The sequence below is a fragment of the Mesocricetus auratus genome, unplaced genomic scaffold (genome assembly GCF_017639785.1).
Source record: "Mesocricetus auratus isolate SY011 unplaced genomic scaffold, BCM_Maur_2.0 Super-Scaffold_100003, whole genome shotgun sequence".
Classification (NCBI taxonomy): Eukaryota; Metazoa; Chordata; class Mammalia; order Rodentia; family Cricetidae; genus Mesocricetus; species Mesocricetus auratus.
Genome location: NW_024429188.1, coordinates 94,548,633 through 94,561,936, shown reverse-complemented (window position 1 = coordinate 94,561,936; position 13,304 = coordinate 94,548,633).

The window sequence follows — 13,304 nt, the reverse complement described above, 5'->3', positions numbered from 1 at the left end:
GGTTAGCTTTCCTTTCACTTGCTGGATGAGTATTAAATCATGAAAGTACTTTTGTTGATACCAAAATCAAACAAATCTCTACAAACAATTATTCTGGGATTTAAACAATGATGAAAAATTTCAAACTTTTAATAATGAACGATGATAATTCTAGCCAAACAATGAAATTTAAATGAACATTATACACCATTTATAAAATAAAAGTTGGAACTAATTTCAGTCATCTATAATCCTGGCTTCTACAGGTAACCAGTTTAATCAGTAATATATATTTCCTTCCAGTTGTTAAAATATGCATATTCAAAGATTAAGAAAAAAATAAGAACAACTTATACTCTTTACATAATTGTAAGTATACAGTAGGCTCCACTTTTAGCAACTTTAAATTGTTTACCTCATTAAATTTGCCAACAAACTAAATAGTAATGACATGCATCTCTGTTTTACATAGTGAAAAGCAGCATAGGGAAGGAAAATAAATTGTTCAAGGTAAAGAAGCAGTTTTAAAAGCCAGGTTCTAACTAATGTGTTTCTGACTGCAAACATGTAGACTTTAACTTCTATAGCATACAGAGCAATACACAACATAGTCAACATCATATTTCATATATTTCAATAGATATTAGTAATTAATTTAGTAAGATACTATCCTCTCATTTGAAGTTTCAGCCCCTTTTAGTATATAGCTACTGACCTTGCTGTATATACTAATTCATATAATGGCCAATGCTTATTAAAATTTCTTTCCCTGAAATTATGATCCATTACAACAAAAATAAACTTTATGTTGTTATATCACCCCAGTTTCCTGTTTCATCCAGGATCCTAGTTATCAGTAATCAGTATTATATATCTATGGAGTTTTGTGTATTGTTTAATATAAATAAAATAAAGAAGAAATTAGTACTTGGGACTTCTTTTACTCTAATGTATAATGATTTAAAGACTAATGCATATTACACTGTAATTTAGAACATTATTTATATTGTTATTATGTTTGATTGCATTCTCTGCCTTTATATTGTTCATTAAATGTACATAACAATTTTTAGGTGTAAAATTTAGTGATATTTCAGCTAATCACAAAGTTCTGCTATCATCACTGCTAATCATTTCTAAAATATTTTGTCTCTTGTATTTTTGGCTGTGAGCCTAGTGGATACAAATAGTAAAAGAAAGTATACCCATACTACAATCCACATCCCCAGAGAAGCTAAATAACAAAGAGGTCCCAAAGAGGGACTCATTGATTTCCCTGGGAAGGTGAAATAGATGGTATATTCTGGATAAATTGGGGATTGGTGGGGATGGGAACATGATGGATCAGGTTGAGGTGGGATACAGTAAGAGAGTAATAACAGAGATGTCTTGATGGTGGGGCATTTTGTGTATAGATAGAAAACCAATGACTCTACAAGGATGACCCAGTTGAATCCTAGCAATAGTGGACAGGTAATCTGAAATGATCATTTCCTGTAATTAGATTGGTGACTACCCTAATTGTCGTTAGAGAGCGTCCCTTCAGTAACTGATGGAAGTAAATGCAAAGATCCACAGTCAAGCACTGGGCTGGGCTACAGAATCTTGTTGAAGAGAGGGTGGAGGGACAGTGCAAGCCACAAGGGTCAAGTTCCTCACAAGAGGCAACTAACCTGGGCTCATAGAAGCTCACAGACATTGGACTGACAGCTAAGGAGTCTTGGTGGGATTGACCGAGGCCCTCTACACATGTGTAACAGTTGTATAGATTGGTCTAATTGTGGGACTCCTAGCAGTTAGAGAAGGCCTGTGCTTAATCCTTTGGCTGGGTTTGGGGAATGCATTCTTTATACTGGGTTTCCTTACCAAGCTTTAATATGAGGGGAAAGAGCTTAGTCCTACCTCAACTTGACATGTCATGCTTTGTTGACACCCTTGGGAGGCCTGACCCTTTCTGAATAGAAACAGATGGGAAGGTGGGAAACTTGATTTGGAATGTAAAATACATGAATAAATTTAATTAGTAAAAATATTTCATCTCTTGTGATACATGACAATATATGTATTCATCTACAGGGCAATAATCATGAAACACTAAAATCAATTATTAGCATAAGACTCCTAAAACAAGATTTCCTGAATGACAGAGATTCTGAGAGAAACGAGTTTTTCTACTTTTTTTTAAATCTTTGACCCTTGTTTCTGACCCAGAGCTCTTAAATCCTTTGGAATTTCCTGCCTGACAGGACTCTTTTGTTCTAATGAAGAGTTCCTGGTTGGAAGCTGTTGTCATCTGTAGAAGGAAGAAGAGCTGGGGACCAGGTTCTTAATTACTTATGTCTGCATGATGAAACTTCTTATAATAATCTCCAAGGCTTGAGTTTCATGGGATTTCAAAGTTGATTATTATAACCGGGTGAAAAACTTCACAGGGACTAAAGCTCTGCCTTTAACCTGATCACACTTTGCTCTATGCAATCCTCACTCTGAATATTCCTTTGTATCCTGTGTTATATTTACAATAAGTCTGCAAGCATTACTGTTTCCTAAAGTTATATGAAACAGTATTCAAAGTGACGAATACTGAGGAGGACATTATTGAACTTTGAATTATAACTAGTTAAACATATGTACTGAACTTCTGAGGAACATCTCAAGTCAGGACTGAGCCCTGAAATTGAAAGCCTGAATTGTATTCTTCTATAAAGTGTCAGAAGTGAATAATTAATAACTAGTAAAGCTAGCTTGTGTTAGAGATGTAGCTGTTGTGGAGAAAGTCAACATACATCCTGCAATATAAGTGTTCTAAATAAACTGGGTTACCTCAGTGAGCATGGAGAATAATGCAGTGAAATACATGGTTTTCATACAAATCACACCAAAAAGAAATTCATTGTGAAGACATTTTCTGTTTCTCCCAGGATTCAGAAAATATTCTTTTAGGAGTCTTATGCTAATAGTTGTTTTTAGTTTTGTATGATTATTGCCCTGTAGATAAATACATATATTGTAATGTATCACAAGAGATAAATTTTTAAGTTTTTGCTTAAACATCAGCTTTCAATTATTTTGAAAGTATGCCTAATCATGGAATTACTCTATTACAAGTAATTATAGACTAGTATGTAAACTCTAAATTGTTTTCCACAGCAACTACTCCATTCCAACTATCAACTAAGAGTGTTTCAATTTTCCAGTTTTGCCACATCCTCAGAGACAATTGTTTTTATTATTATAGCAGTATTAATGAATGGTAGATCACAAAGGTTTTCATTTGCATTTCTTTTTTGGTGCTTTTTAGAACTTTATTTCAATGTAACTATATGCATAAGAAACACACTCATGTTGGCTAGTAGAATGCAATTATGTTTAACTTATCCTACATAATCTTTACCAGAAACTTGGTATATGATTTACAGTTAAAAAAATAGAAAAACAAAAATTGCAGTCTGGTTTATATCCATTACACATGTAAAAATGATCCTCCATCAAATGCTGCTGAAGCCAGCAGATCCTTGGGAAACAGACCTTTGGTTTGCCTCAGAAAAGTATCACATACTGCAAAACATGGTTGCAATGTTGAATAATTACCCTTCCAACTGTATACTATCACTGTGAGAAAACCAACTTGGCCTTGTGGCTAATCTAGAATGGAGTGCTGAGTTCTGGCGAACAGCTGCACCTATCTTCCTTACAGTGAAGACATGAACATTACTGATGATAATTAAGTACAGCCCAGATTTGAAGAATCTTACTTTCTCAGAAATCTCCACAAATTAGTGGGTGTCCTCACTGCCATTGTGAGACATCCTCTGTAGAGGAGAGGTCTCAAGTGAATTGTAGCTCTCCTAGTATCCCTCTGGGGACACTGATATGAGAAACCACATGCTCCAGAATGTGTTCTTTGGCCGATGCCAGAGTGTGACAGAGTCTGGCACGGGAGATTTCTTACTAGTAGTAGTAAACAAAGTATGTTCCCCGTAGGTATGACAAGCATTAACATATAAGTGAAAAGCTTGATGAAGTTTCAGTTACAGTTGGTTGAACTTGGGACTGACTGGGAGGTCAAAGATTTAAAAAGAAGATTCTCTCTTCCATAATCTGAAGGTAGCTTTCTTTTCTGATAAAGGACACAAAAAATTGAATCATCTTATTTGTAAATTGATGACTAGTAACTAGTGGTAAATTTGAAATGGGAGAATTCTTTGAAGCCTGATCCTTGATAGTCTTAGGAAAATGTATGTTAATTATTTTTGAACCTGTATTCACCTTGTTTTATCAAAATATTATAGTTACGATTTCTTTTTCAGAGCTGCTTCTTATTTGGGGCTACATTTTCTTTTTATTGAGTCTTAATTCATAAAAAGGAACAATATTTTGATAAGGTATTTTACAACTGTGGCTAGATATCTTTCGTTAGTCTTCCAAGAAGGGCCACTTTCCCCTTTTAGAATACCTTTTTTTTATTTATTTTTTTTATTTTCCATTTTAAATTTAGATAAGAAACAAGGTTGCTTCACAAGTCAGTACGAGGTCCCTCTCCCTTTCCCTCCCCTCCTCCCGTGCCCTCCCCCACATCCCCCCCCGTTATCCCCTCATTCCCCCAGGGAGGGTGAGGCCCTCCATGGGGGTGTCCATAGTCTGTCATTTCATATAGGGCAGGGCCTAGACCCTTCCCCAAGAGTTCAGGGTGAGAGTGCACCTCACATTGTTCTATGGGAGTCCAGAGACCGTGTGTATACTTGGGATGGGTACTGATCTGCTGTCCAAGGCTCAATAGATTACCTAGGCCTCCTCACTGACACCCGGATTCAGGGGGTCTTGATCAGTCCCATGCTGGATTCCCAGGCTGATGCCTGGGATTCAAGAGTTAACCTTTGTCTGGTCAGCTGTTTCTGGGGGTTCAACCAGCCCAGTCTTAATCCCTTTGATCATCAGTCCTCCCTCTCTGATACTGTCTTTCTTGAGTTCAGCTCAGTACTTAACCAGCCAGTAAATGAAGTTTCTGTTTCCCAGACTCTCTGGCAATAGGATTGTAGGCTGGCACTCCCCAGATCTATGTCTAAAATCCATATATGAGAGAGTACATGCCATGTTTCTCTTTTTGTGACTGGGTTACCTCACTCAGGATGGTTTCTTCTAGTGTCATCCATTTGCCTGCGAATCTCATGATTCCATTATTTTTTTCTGCTGAATAGTACTCCATTGTGTAGATGTACCACATTTTCTCTATCCATTCTTCGGGTGAGGGACATCTAGGTTGCTTCCAAGTTCTGGCTATTACAAATAAGGCTGCTATGAACATAGTGGAACAGACATCTTTGTTATATGAATGGGCATCTTTTGGATATATGCCTAAGAGTGCAGTTGCTGGGTCTTGTGGTAGGTTTATTCCCATTTTTCTGAGGAATCTCCATACTGCTTTCCAAAGTGGCTGAACCAGTTGGCACTCCCACCAGCAATGGAGGAGTGTCCCCCTTTCACCACATCCTCTCCAGCATAAATTGTCATTGGTGTTTTTGATTTTAGCCATTCTGACAGGAGTGAGATGGTATCTCAGAGTTGCTTTGATTTGCATTTCCTGGATGGCTAAGGATGTTGAGCACTTTCTAGAATACCTTTTAAAGTCATAAAGTCATCAACTTAGGCTACTTTGCATGTAAGTGCTAATGCAAATTAAAACCCATGTTGACCACAAGCAGCTCACTGTATGAATGATAACAACAGAAAGAACACTGTGCCTGTTGGCATACTATTACTTGTGGACTGAAATGCTAAGGAAATGCAATGATTTTGTAAAAATCAAGGTATATTCTAGGGTTTCCTGGTTGACCTCAACAGATGAAGTGAACTGATAGTTTTAGTACAGATATGGTCAAATGTATGGATTCAGTCTATGTGTATGGCTGGCTAAGTGAGATAGCTTTTATAGTTCTACATATATTGTTTGCATTTCTTTAGTAAATGATGATGTGGAACTTGTTTCCATGTGCAACCAATCTTCATTTTAAGTAAATATGGATTCAAATCCTGGATAATATTTTTACTAAATTATTTTATTATGTGCATGCTATCTTACGTACATGTGGTATGAGTGTGTGTGTACGTGCATGTGTGTGTGTGTGTGTGTGTGTGTGTTTTCTTGTGGAGATCAAAGAATAATTTAAAAGGGGATATATTCTTCAATGACATGGATCCAAGGGATCTGAATGAGGTTGTTAGTTTAGACAGCAAGTGCCATATTTCTACTCTTCCAAATTATAATTGCTAATTTCTCATTTTATTTTATTTTGTCTTTTTATATTTATTTTCATGTGTTTGTTTTCTTTTAAGATGGTATTGAACTGTCAGATATGCTTTTACATATTTTATTCTTTCATGATTATATTTTCATAATATAATTTATTGCTGCTCAGAAGTTTTAGTTTTGGAGGCTAGAGACAAGGATCAGTGAGTAACAGCTCTTGCTGCTCAAGCATTAGGACCTGAGATCATATTCCACAATCAACACAAATAAGTGAATATTGGTGGGCACATGACTAAAACCCTACCAGAACATATGATTGACATGTTTTATATGAAAAACCGTTTAAATAAAGGAAAAAGAACAGTTTGTTTTAATTCCTAATATGGCAGTGTACAAACATCCATAATATTCTTTATAATCTCTTTTGGTTCTACAAAGTTATTGATAATGGCAAAGTTATTGTATTTAATGGCAAAGCATAATTTTTTGCTTAGTTTCTTCAGCTGCATTCATTTCAATTGATATCTAACACAAAGAACAAAGGAATTTGTTCATTCTTGGCAAGTACTCTAACACTGATCCTTTTAAATTTCCTTTTACTTTTTTTAGTAACCTAAATCCATAGTTCCATTGATTTTTCTGCTGTATTTGTGGTTCCTTTATACATTTTCTAATATTTGCTATTGTTTCCTTCTGGTAGTCTTGAAAACATTTTTTCTTTATTGTCTATACTTGATGTGCAAAATTAATTTCTTGATGCTTACATTTTAAGGTAAAATATTTTGAAAAATATTTTCATTTATTTGTAAGTTTATAATATAATGACATAATTTCTATCTTGTGTTTTGATACTCTAAACACCATCTTTGCTTTCTTTTCTTTTTCAAATCCATGGCTAATTTATTCATTAATTATTGTTACATGCATATATATGTATGTATCTATATATGTATATATGTTATACATAAATACATACAACACACACACACACACACACACCTGTTCTAAATGCTGAAATATTCCTAATAGTACATGGATTTTAATGTCAGCCCTTGGGATGCAGAGGCAGTTGGATCTCTGAGTTCAATGCCAGCCTTATCTACAGAGTGAGTGGCAGGACAGCCAAAGCTACACAGAGAAACCTTGACTTGAAAAACAAATAAACAAACAAATAATCAAACAGAAATTCATCACACACTTCAAACAAGGCACCCAGAGTTTCCTGAACTGAAAATCACATTTATGCCTCCTTCCTGAGGACTAGCATTCATGGTAGCAGAGGGTGTCCTGCAAGCTTCCAAGGGAGGGCAGCAGCCAACAATCCATTGCCGACTATAATGACTATGAGCCACAACAATGACCAGCATGAAACGATAAGCCTAAGGGTGCAGCAGTGATATGCAAACCATTGCAGTAACTTAAGTAATTGGACTTAAGAACTGTTCAACAAGAGCAATATCAATGCTGTTACTGGAAACATACCTAACTACTCAGCGCTAGTGAAGTCATTCATCTTAAAGGAGACCCTACAAGCATCATTTTACTATAGCACCATAATCCATGACAACAAATTCAGCATTTGTTCTTTTACCTGCCTTTAAGTGCTGTCCTTACCCTTCACCAAGGAAATGTCTCTTTGCAACTTATGGAAACCATTACAGAAAACAACAAGCACTCAGGCAAAACACAGAGTTATGGAGGCCACTAACCAAGGATATATCTACAAAACACCCATAACTCAGGCTCTAGAACATTGCGGACAACGGGTGGAAAGATTTTAAGATCCAGATTATCAGGGGTTTTCTGTGTGATTGTGTCCCCTAGTAATATCAGAAGCTTCATTGATAAAGTCTCACCAGCATGATTTGCCCCAATGTGATCTGAACAAGAATGACATGAAAGAATATGTCAAACTGCACAGGAAGAAGTCTAGAAGTCCTCAACCCTACACAAACAACTACAAGCAAATAAGGACTGCCAAGAGTGAAGAAAATAATCTTCCTTAGGGAAAACTGCAACAATTGTCCAAATACTAATCAAGGCCTTATCTCATCAATATACAATCACAGAGACAATACAGATTCATTGTCTCAAGTCAAATATAACTATAAATTTTTTAAAACATAAAAGAATAATAATTTGAGTTATGTTAGTACTGTTTTTAATCATTTTTGTGATGAGTAATTCACACTTGGAGAAACAAATTATAAAATATTAAAAAGACAGACTCACTAAATTATAATAAATATATCTATATTCAAGTCTACCATACCACTAATGTTTGTATTATAAAAATATAGTTTGAATCAATTAGTAAAAGTCTCAGCTTATTCTTGATAAAGGCAATAAAAATACATCTAACCACTTAGTCTGATGTTAACTCACTCTCAAAAGTGCAATTCCATGTTCCTTTAATTTAGAATTGACAAATCAAGTGTTTCCAAGATCTTTCATATTTTCTTATTTTAGTTCTTTTGGTAGTTTGAAAGACAATGGCCCCCAATGTGAGTGGCAATATTAGTCAGTGTGTAGCATGAATAATAAAAACCCAGAGACAGATATGGCGTTCAAGCTGAAGAACAGAAAAGAAAAGCAGTCAATCACTAGAGAGTTCTTACCTCTACCAAAGCTCAGTTCAAAAGTGGTGAACCTGTCCTCAGCATGACTACAGATGGGATACACATACACTCCCCCAGCCTTATATTCTTCTCTAGTCCTGGGATTCAAGATATGCACTCCCACCACCTACTTCTGTGACTGACTAGTATATTGCTGGCCTCTATGACTGACTAGTGTGGCATGCTTTATTTGTTAAATCACAAACAAAATATCACCACATTTCCCCCTTTTTCTAAAAATAAAATAAGGTTATAACTAATATAAGAAAAATATATACAATAAGTCTAAGAGGCTGGATCATGTCAGCTAACCACCTCAAAATTGTTCTGAGTAGTTTGTAGTCCAAATCTAATCTTTAGTTAATGTTTTTCAGCTTAGTGGTATTATCATAGTCCTAGTGGAACTGTCATTGTGGAGCCCTATTATCTTTTTGGGGATTCAAATGTCACTGTTAGGTGTGTTCATAGTTCACTGTAGAAAACTGATACAGACTCAAACCGAAACCAGGTACGCGAAGTTAGATGAAACCTTTTTCTAGAATTAGTTAGAACTCTATATGACCATTATTTCATGACAAAATCCTTTAAAATACATATACATATATTAATCTTACAAAATTTAAGGTATTTATGCCTTAAGAAAAGCTACTAAAGAGTCAATATAAAACCTAAGGATCATGAGATTAGTGGCAATAGAATAGTTCTTAAATATTTGTTTTTCTTCTATCACATCTCAGTTGGCTCTTCTGATATGAGTAAGAGATTTTGATTTTACTTTAACAATTATACTTGAGTTTGGAGAAGAAGAAAGCTGCAATCCAACTCCAAAGCCAGCTAATCTTTAATTGAACTGTTACTACAAAAATACCATTTGCATTATATCTCTATAGAGAATAGTAGAAACAAACATCTGGGAAGATTCATGAAATTTTATACTGTTGTACATGTGATATACCAAAAGGCCAATTTACTCTTTTTCTTGGGACATATTTTTCTGGATGATTTGTCCTTTTTTTTCAGATGTCTCATTTGCCCAGTGGTCTTTGGATTTCTTATTTGGATGCTTTTATTCTCCTGAAAAGACAAAAATACCTACCCCAAACTTAATTTTGGAGAAGTCCTCATTTGACAAGTTATATCTGATTAAATGGAAAGCATTTGTTGATTTTATAGGTTAGTTTAAAATTGGAACAACAAAATGAAGGAATAATCAACTTTACAGTAATTGACATATTGTTTAGTAGCCAACACATATAATAATGAATAATTGTGAAGTATAAAAGAATTAATTCTTGTAATTCAAGAATTACAATAGTTATCGAATTTCTTTTATATATTGTTCTTCCTTTGAGTCTATTACCCAAACCACACAGATTATGATTTTAGATACCATAGCTCATAACACCACAAAGATATTTTGGAAATTCACTCTAAAAAAACATTAAACCATTACTATCACAATCACTTCTTGTTTGTACATTAGAGAAATCCAGTGTATTTTTAGACCTCATCGCAAAACACTTTAAGCATCTAAAACAATGTAATCATTGTCTCTTGGAATCCAGAACACTTTTGGCTGCAAAGAATTCTAATTTTTGGCATTGGTTTTGAAATAAGATCAAAACTTCTTTAAGTAGCCTCTGAAGATCATGATGTGTATCTTCTCCACCTCGAAGTTTTAGTGTTATGTCACTATTTCCACTCATTTACAACATGACTAACATATATTTATTTCATTTATAAACTTGGATTCTTTTATATGCTATGAAATATATTAGTAAATATGAGCATTTAGTTCAATATATACTCTGTAAATGTTATTAATAAATGCTTTATTTTAAATAACTATTTTAAAATATTTAAAGTCTTAAAGTCCTACTTCAAGTTACAGACTACTAAAAAGGTTCACAGATAGTGTAACTAAATAACAAGTTGTCAAAATGGATGCCTGAAACACAAATAAGCAAATCTAGAATCAGATACCAAACTCATAGTCGCCCACCTAAAAATACTATATACACTCTTGCCCCTGCAAAATATAAAAAAGCAATCAAATGTGTCTTGTTTTATATTTATATTTTCTAAATCAACAAACAATAAGAGAAAACATTTATAGAAATTTTTATATCAAAAAAATTACTGCACAAATACATCTTAGCTAAGGAAAACTTAATAACAAATCACAACCATGAAGCAGCTCTAAACTAAATAAAAGCAATTGTAGAGTTTACCTAAATATGTAAAGAGAAAATGTGGAATGAATCTAGAAAACTGGAGTTTAAGATTTAGTTTAGAGTACTCAAATATCACAATGTTAAGAGAGAGAGTAGAGTAGTTAGCAACCTAAGTTAAAACAACAAACAATACTTTATTAGAATCCTGAAAAGTCCTACACCTCACAGTGGGTAAAGAACATAATTTTTCTCTTTTCTTAAAATTTCTTTTAAAATTTTAGACTATTTTGTCATATATTCTAGGCCATCCCCTTGAAACAAATTTGAAGATAATAAACTGGTGAGCAAGTTATTCCAGTTCCATTATCTGAGCCTTCTTAGGAATTTCTGTTAAATATCATTTGTATCGCATATTTAAGTTTCCATTGTTATTGAAATATTTTGTACTTTTTTACAATGAATAATTACAGTTTCTGTGTCTAGGAACTTGATAGTTACTTGATTTAAAGATACATACAGCAGGAGTTCTATTGCAGAGCACTTACCATATACATGTACAACCCTCAGATTGATCTTTATTACTGAAATGAAAAATGAAAAACAAAGCAACATAAACAAGTAACGAACAGGAAACATTTTCGTCTGATTTATTCAAGCAATTTTATTAGTGTATTTTAAACACCAGTGAGTCTTAGAAATCTGTTCTTTTGTTCATCAGATTAAACAAACATATATCAGAAATTTCCTTTCTATTCATCTTCACAAATAAAAGTCATAACTAATCAGCTATACTAGTTTAGAGAAAACTTTCCAAGCATTTTTCCATGGACACTTTCACTGGAAGTAAATTATATGAAAGGCTGAAATAAAAGATAGACTATTGCGCAAGCCAGCCTTTGCTATGCTCCAGATTTTCTTCTATTAAGAGCATGGTGTTTCTGTAGTCACTGTTATATATTCTGTTGTTCAAAACTTCTTTTCCAGATTTAAAAAGAAAATTAACCATATCTTTGACCATCTTTATATCCATTATTCATTTTCTATTACTTCATTTTTCTATTCGTATTTCATTGTGCAGTTATATGAGATTTTACTGTTAACTTGGTAACCTGGGTAACCTGGTCCACTTGATGATGTGGGGTCATTTCTCACAATGATGCCACTAATTTATTCAAAGGAGTTGGTAACTGAGTATTAATTTCAATATTAATTGATAACATTTATTGAGTAGCATCTCCCCTATTTTCTATGAGAAGAATTGTTGTAACTTATTCAGCAGAATATTTTAATCCTCACATAGTATTACTTTCCAGGACATTGTATATACTAACTAGTTTAATATTGAGAAAGCTTAACAAACCCAGAAAAGTTAAAAACAGAAAGAATTAAATTAATTACAAGTTTAAAATTTCCCCCAGATTCTAATGGATCTTATTATTATTCCCTAAAATGCCTGGAAACCAATTTGGGTACTATTTCTTTAAGTAACCCTACAGTTTGTTCTCAGACTTTGACTTAGAAAGGCACTGGGGGAAAATAATATGTAATTTGCTTCTCTCATCCTTTCCATAACAGTTTATATGGTGGAATGAATCCTTATGCAATATTGTCATTACTCCTTTTGTTATACCCTGACCACCTCTAATACTATATAATGTTTAATATTTAATATAAAATGTGCAGATTAATCTTAAAAGGTAACTAGAAGATTGCGTTTGCATTTCAGAAGCGACGTTGAAGAAAACAACATTCAGTACTTTCCTCACTGCCTCTCCAAAGACAATAAGCCCTGTGTATTATCATAGGACCTAAAGGTTGGTTGAGCATATTAATTAGTAAAGAACCAGGAGCTTAATGGCAACCAATGTCATTTGGCCACATCAAAAGGGTATCTGTCAATCAGACACTTGTTCCCAGAAGACAAATACTGTTCCAGAATGACTGCCAAGATGAACAAATATTTCATAGATGTCACTCGCTGGTTGATTGGCAGGTTTCCTGTTTTGCTTTGGGTTTTATTCACCTAGGAAATTTAGAAAAAAAGGACCAGCCAGCATTAAACAGACTTAAATTGTAAGTACTCAAATGTGTGGAAGTCCAGAGCATGTTTAATGCTATCCCAGGTTTCCAGCTACATACAGAGCATTCTTTGTTTATTGCTTGTCCATGAAAGCCAGAACTGTATGACTGTATTTTATTTTTAAACATTTTATTAAAGAAGTGAAAATTATACCTGTGTGTAGGAAAAGAAAAATAACCGTTCTCTTATAGATGCACAAACAAACA